The following is an 8,201-nucleotide window of genomic DNA, read 5'->3' on the forward strand; positions in this document are numbered from 1 at the left end:
TATACAGAACTAAATATAAATAACAAAAAATCAAAGTGACTTAAAACCAAGGAAGACATATCAGAAAAGCCTTCGAAAAATAGAAATACACTTTTAATTTTTAATTGTTTTGGTGTTTCTTCTTCCCGTTCTTTATTGAAGTAAGTCGGCGCAGTAAGTTTCAATCCACAACTAAAGTCTAACACAGTGGCCTGTGGTGGCCACGTGGGTTTAGGCGTTCGATTCGTAATCTGAAAGTCGCGGGATTCGATCCCTGTCGCACCAAACATGCTCGCTCTTTCAGCTGTGGGGGTGTTATAAAGTTAAAATCAATCCCACTATTCGTTGTTAAAAGAGTAGCCCAAGAGTTGGCAGTGCATGGTGATGACTAGCTGCCTTCCCTCTTGTCTTACACTGCTAAATTAGAGATGGCTAGCGCAGATAGCTCTTGTGTAGCTTTGTGCAAAATTCAAAACCAAACAAACAAACAAATCTAACACAGTTACGTTAGGCTATTAATACTTTTTCTTTTGTATTTTGAAGACAACAGAAAAATACATAAGTACTGTAGAAGTGTTCGCTTTTAATATGCAGTTAATATTGTACCATTTTATTCATCTATTTTAATTTTTGCTAACTTTGTTGGAAGCAAGCTATTGTATGAATTAGATCTGCCGCAAACTTGAAATGAAATACACATATGTAAGAGTGTAATTTATTCTTTTAAGCCAAGTCCAATTAAGCTCTTTTTTTTTTCTTCAAGAAAGCATGGTTCCAAATGTAAAAGGCCCGGCACAGCCAGATGGTTAAAGCACTCAACTCGTAATCTGAGTGTCGCGGGTTCGTATCTCCATCGCACCAAACATGCTCGCCCTTTCAGCCGTGGAAGCGTTATAACGTTACAGTCAATCTCACTATTCGTTGGTAAAACTCTTTACTCAAACAATGCAAACAAAACTTCACGAAAAAAATACAATTTTACTAAAAATGTCAAACTGATCTCGCAGTCCACATCCTCTCTGTAGCTAACCAATGATAACATTGAATTAATAGAATCTGAAATTATCTACCTCAAGCGATAATCGTAAAACAACCATACACTCAATGTAATATTGTAAATAACACAGATTCGTACTACGAAGAACGTGATATTCCAACATGTCATATTTTGCGCCATCTTTATTCATATAGGAATTTATTTTTTTATTTCGTCTTTTCTATGTATTATTAACATAAATATACGGTCAAAATAAACCACTGAAATTATTTCGTTCGTTAAATTTTTTCTTTGTTCTCTTTAGCAGATAACAACTATCCTGACTGAGAAGAGCAACATCGCACATCCGTGTCGAAAGGTTATAACTGCAACGTCCTTCGCTGGCCGAATGAATGATGTCTTCCTGCACCTTACAGCTGACGAATACCGTGGGAGAATGGCCAGTCATGCTATTATAAAAAAATAAAGATTATAAAGATACGAGATAGATCAGAACCTGTGTTCTTGCTCAATTCTTCTTTGTTTTTATTCCAACTAGTTTGCTAGACATTCGTTCTGGGGGATTGTTTGTTTGTTTTGGAATTTCGCACAAAGCTACTCGAGGGCTATCTGTGCTAGCCGTCCCTAATTTAGCAGTGTAAGACTAGAGGGAAGGCAGCTAGTCATCACCACCCACTGCCAACTCTTGGGTTACTCTTTTACCAACGAAAAGTGGGATTGACCGTCACATTATAATGCCTCCACGCGTGGGAGGGCGAGCATGTTTGGCGCGACTCGGGCGCGAACCCGCGACCCTCAGATTACGAAGCGCACGCCTTAACGCGCTAGACCGTTCTGGGGGAAAGTTGGCAATTTGTTCATCGGTCCAGTAGAGCTAATTGAATATGTGTGTACAGTAGAGCTAATTGAATAAGTGTCTACGCCGCTACTTAAACTGTTCTTATTTTGTTTTAACTCACCACCAAACATGTCCAGTCTGTTTATTTTTCACACAGCTCAAAACTCAGTTGGTTTTCAAGTTTAGATTATTCTGTAAATTTCGTATTCGATTCTCTTGTTATTCAGTAGGCTTATGCGAATATATCAGTTGATCTGAAAATACCAAAAGTGTAACGCAGGTGACAGATTTAGCACACTCCGCAGTCCAGATTAACCAAGTTCTATTTGTTGTTTGTATTTATATAAAGGTTACCCAAACTATATACCCCTGTCCCTAATATTGGGCTATTAATAAAAAGGGAAGCGTCAAGTCGACAGCACCCTATCGCCCACCATCCATGCTGAGGGTATGACTACAATTTTCATAATACACCCGTAACTTACAGAAACAGGGACTATATATGTAAAAACGGTTCGTTTGGGTTGAGAAAATATTTTACGATGAGGAGCGAACAACGTTTCGATCTTGACTATGTTGCGGTATCGTATGAATTGAACCCGGCTCACCAGTTCCGAAATTCAAAGCTTTACAAGAAAACCAACACACTTCCAGCAAGTTTTAATCTGAAACTTTACAGAGAGAGAGGAAAAAAAACACAAAAAACAAATGGTTACTTATATTTACCTACTATAAGATAATGAAGTATGCAGTATTGTCACACTACACTAACATAATATCAGTTATTAGGTCCTCACTGAATCTTATAAAAACAAACGTGTAACGTCTGATTACAAACAATTTTTAACAGAACTGCAATCAGTTCTCGGTAGCGTCACGCTACCTAAGAAATTCCACACAATGTGAAAATATAGTTCTTTGTTTGTTTTGTAATTTCTGCTGAGTCCACCAATGGGAATTTGTTTTTTTTGTTTTGTTTTTTAATTTCGCACAAAGCTGCTCGAGGGCTATCTGCGCTAACCGTCCCTAATCTAGCAGTGTAAGACTAGAGGGAAGGCAGCCAGTCATCACCACCCACCGCCAACTCTTGGGCTACTCTTTTACCAACGAATAGTGGGATTGACCGACACATTATAACGCCCCCACGGCTGGGAGGGCGAGCATGTTTGGCGCGACTCGGGCGCGAACCCGCGACCCTCAGATTACGAAGCGCACGCCTTAACGCGCTAGGCCATGCCGGCCCCCTAAATATAGTTCTACCAAGACTTTATATAGGTTATGTTTGTCACTAATTATCACGTACTTCGTACATTTGTATATTCAAAATAATTTTGATTTAACGTACTTAACTTGGTGTAGTACCACTAAAATATCATTTCATTACTCTGGTGCATCTCAGTTTAACTAGAAACTTCTCCCATTATTTCTACATCCTTAAGGGTAGCACGGTTCTTAAATTTTTAATTTTGATGTCACGAGGAAGGTATATTATTTCAAAGGCCCGACACAGCCAGATGGTTAAGGCAATCGACTTGTAATCTGAGAGTCGCTATTCGTTGGTAAAAGAGTAGCCCAAGAGTTGGCGGTGGATGGTGATGACTGGCTGCCGGCCCGGCATGGCCAAGCGTGTTAAGGCGTTCGACTCGTAATCCGAGGGTTGCGGGTTCGCATCCCCGTCGCGCCAAACATGCTCGCCCTTTCAGCCGTAGGGGCGTTATAATGTTATGGTCAATCCCACTATTCATTCGTAAAAGAGTAGCTCAAGAGTTGGCGGTGGGTGGTGATGACTAGCTCTAGTCTTACACTGCTAAATTAGGGATGGCTAGCACAGTTAGCCCTCAAGTAGCTTTGTGCGAAAGTCAATAACAAAAGACTAGCTGCTTTCCCTCTAGTCTTACACTGATAGATTAGAAACGGCTAGCGCAGATAGCCCTCGTGTAACTTTGAGCGAAATTCAAAAGCAAACAAACTAACAAGCCTTCGTAATAGCTGTTAAGACGTTTATTTAAGAAACTGAGTTTCACGCGTAATACGCCAAACATTATTTCAGCAAATGTTTATTAATAAGTTTTTGATAAATCTTATGAATCGTATTTGAAACGCTCTCATGCGATTAAAAAGAATCATGAATCACATTTCGCAGTTAAAAATAATTATGTTAATACAGTCATCGGTATATATTAGTACTGTCGCATACTTATTTAAAATTAATTAGAGAAAGCTTCTATTGCAGTACAAATATTAGATGCACCTTAATGAATGCGTTTGACTTGACACGTGGACATAACCTTTCTTTGACTAACTGTATGATAACGTTATCTTATATATGCAAAAACGGATGGTTTGGGTTGAGAAGATGGTGACTGAAGAAGGTCGAAACGTTGTTCTCTCCTCTTCATAAAAATTTTCTCAACCCAAATCAGCCGTTTTTACATATGCATTTTTCTCTACAAGTGGGTTTTCTCGTTATCACTAATAACGTTATATTATTTGACTAATAACACTGCACAACAACTTTTTTAAAAAGTTTTATTTCCTGAAAAGTTTTTGCTGATTGTGACAGGTACCTGGTGGGTATACACAAATATAGTTTTGGTTTTGCTTCATCACGTAGGAACTCTGAGAAATAGACAGTTAACTGTTTACTGGCAATAACGTATTTAATTGCATTTATGTTTCTAATACCCTATTAAGTTCAACATAATTAGAAGTGTTTTGCTCCTGATTTTCCTTTGTATTCAATGTCCGGTGCATCACGTTGCCCTGTCCAACAGTAGTCAGCAGGCATTGACGGATTCCACTTGCCCTGATATCGTTTTTCCATTGTACCAATGTCCTGGTAAAAACATTTCACCGTGTTCGTCACTGACAGCACCGGGATTTGCGCGAAAGAAATCCAAGTGTGAGTGGAGGAAATGAATCTTGAGTGACATGTTGCACTTCATTGTTTTGTATGCTTTGAGAAGTTTGTCTACCAGCTGAATGTAATGTGGGGCTCTGTAATTGTCAAGAAAATTGTCAACAACGTCTTTGAAGTCTTTCCAAGGCAGGGCAATCTTTTCCGACCCAACTAACAGATCTTCGATCCGCTTGTCACTCATAACATGTCTGATCTGAAGACCAACAAAAATGTCCTCTTTGATCTTGGCCTCAGTTATTCTTGGAAACATCTGTCTTAAAAAACGAAAACCTTCGCCTTCTTTGTTCATTGCTTTCACGAAATTCTTCAAAAGTCCCAATTTTACGTGAAGAGGAGGCAAAAAAATGAGCCACATTTTTCTGTCCTTAAACTTACTTTTTACGGAGTGGCCAGCTTTGTCTAGAATAATGTGACTCTTTGGCACGACTGTTTCATTCACAGATGAAACAACAGTACTTTGTATAGCTAAGCTGCAGTCCCAGTAACAGAGCAACGACTTTTAGATCTCCACAGATATTCCAGGTGTACTTGTTGCACTGGATGTGCTTCAGCAACATTTCCATGTTCTTGTAGGTTTCTTTCAGGTGTGCTGCATATCCAACAGGTATTAAAGGGTGAACGTTGTCAATGTGTAACAGAACAGTTTTGAGGCTTAACATTGATGAATCAATAAAGAGACGCCACTATTGCAGGTCATGGTCACAACCCAAAGCAGAGAACAATCCTTCGATGTCAACACAGAAACAGAGACTATCAACTTGTGCAAAGAATTTTAGTATATCATCTTGGCGGCTTCGAAAAACAGAAATTTTCGTACCTGGTGACAGCAAAAACCATTCCTGCAGTCTCAAACCCAGCAATTCGGCCTTTGCTTTTGATAAACCCAAATCTCCGACCAGATCGTTTAATTCGAACTGTGTTATGAGATGTGGATCGCCTGAGGAGCACAGCTCAAAATCCGGATCAATGTCATTGCCAGTTCTCTTGTAGATTCTTCATCTGGTTCGTCTAAGGTCCATTCTTCTGGTGGTTTCGGAATTGAAAGACTGTCGTCATGTGACACGGGTCTCATTGCTGAAGGCAGATTAGGGTATTCAACTGACTTCTTGTTTTTTCAGAGAAACCAGACACATTAGTCAAACAGAAGTAACAGTCCGTTACATGGTCTTTCTGTTCTCGCCATATCATCGGGACAGCAAACGGCATTGTCTTTCGAGTGCCTCTGAGCCAAGCTCTCAGACAGACAGCACATGTCTCACAACAAATGTAAGGCGCCCAATTCTGGTCTTGATCACCAATTTTACAGCCGAAGTACAGATGATATGCTTTCTTTACAAGAGCAGTCATTAAGCGTCTCTGATGAACAAGCGTATACTCGCCACAAATATAGCAGAATGTATCACGGCTGTAACGACATTGACTGACACCAATCGTCCTGTAAAACGTCTATAACATCTAACTTACTTGTTACAGTGCTACTCAGGCAATGCTATATTCTGAAACAATACGTACACACTATAAGGTCTATATTAATCCAATGAGCAACATCTGCATATGCAAGCCACTTTTATAGCCTGCTGAGACAGTGTCGAGCTGGCTTCGGCCTGCCCAGGCATGCCCGGGCTGCATACTTCCACATAGATCTCTTACAGAAACGAAATTTTTAGACAAAAATATAAGAAAAAACATGAAAAAACTGAAGATTTCGATGAAACGGTACGTGATGAGCAAATTTGGATGTGATTTTTGTGATCAGCAGCCAAAAGTCTGTAAGGAGCACCGAACAGTGTTCAAGAAGCAAACACTTTGTTTTGCAGTGTAACCGTACAGAATACAGTCAAACACGTAAATTTTAAATGAAAGTTTGACATGGGACAGAAAAGTATATTATTTCCTTCAAGAATCAATGCACTCTTATGTTATTAAAAACTTAAAATAGAGCACTTACACACTAAAAAAATATTTAGGTTCTGAACGTGACCCCAGTTTCATTCGCAAAAACTAAAAATGAATTAACCTTTATACTTGTTTACTCGGTGTTTGAAGGTGTGTACCTTCAAAATATTTTCGAGGTAAAAAAGTTTGAGTGTGGTTTGGGGTTTTCATTTTATAAAATATTAATGATATTATAATAGCTTGTGCAAGTAACAAGAAGTGTTTTAAAGAGTATACGTTAATTCAAATTCAAATTAAAGATTTTAATAAGATAAGCTTTTATATTCCTTACGTCACCATAAGTTGTTTTTTCGTTTTAAAGCTACAATTTGAATTTGTTTTTTATATAATGTTGTGACATTAAGAATTTCTTGACATATTTGTTTTTACGTAGTAACTGCATTGTAATTTTACTTATTTTCTTATCGGCTATAAAGAAAGTCGATATTATTTATTCGCCTGGATTACTTCTCAACATCTGTCTTGTGCAGATGACTCTTTAACTTCAAACCATTTCAAGATAAGCTGTATTATTCTCAATTATATAACATTTATCTTTTAACTGCGCTTAGACTTCGAGAAATGAAGGAGAAATAACAAAACGTAGTTTATCAAATTATGTATGAACTAGGGTGCATAAACTTAGCAGTTTCTCCAGAGTTGCTATTGAAACTATGCGTGATAAATGCTATAGACAGAAAAATTGCGCACGCTAAGTACGGTAAAAGAAATGAGATATATTTCTTAATGTTTGAAGGAAGACTCTGAGTGAAAGCCTGTCAGAAACCTATTGAGTTTTAGATTAATATTTCTTCCTACTGGGGATTCCACATTCGACTAGTAACAAATGTGCAAGGCAATTCATCAGAGAAATACAAAGACATTCGCAAACACTCAATAATAAGCATGATAATAGCAAAAATATCAAAAGTTGGAGGCAGTTTATAATAAATATGGACTGAAAGCTCTTGTAAGACCACCAAAACATTAGACAAAAACCTAAATCTGTGTGTTTTGTTGATGGTGCCAAAAATGTTAATATATTTTCCTCTTGCTGAAAAATTGTGAAATGCTGTATTGTATATATTACATACATAAATATAATGTTAAAATTTTTCACTTTCCTTCTGATGTGTAGTGAATTAAAATAAAATTCGTAAATATTGCATTTTACTAACTTATGAGGTACGGTGCGTGAAAATGCTAACGCACGGTGGCGCCAATATCAGTGTAGTACCAATATTGAGCCAGTGTGCTTCGCAATTCAGCATTTGGTCAATCGATACGCCCGTTTCAACGATACATGATTTCATTTGTTTTTTCTGATATTTATTTTACTAAAATCCACTAAAATTAGTAAGAAATGTGAAAAGTGGAACCTTAGCGGGATTGAGACGGAATTTAAATGCATCAGAATTAAACCTACTGACAGAAAAGCCAATTTGAATGATCGGTAAACAAAATAATAGCGATAATACACTGTTAAAAAATTGTTTTATTACATGAAAACAAGTATGGTTTCAACATGTTTG

This window comes from Tachypleus tridentatus, chromosome 7 (genome assembly GCF_004210375.1).
Source record: "Tachypleus tridentatus isolate NWPU-2018 chromosome 7, ASM421037v1, whole genome shotgun sequence".
In the NCBI taxonomy this organism is placed as follows: domain Eukaryota; kingdom Metazoa; phylum Arthropoda; class Merostomata; order Xiphosura; family Limulidae; genus Tachypleus; species Tachypleus tridentatus.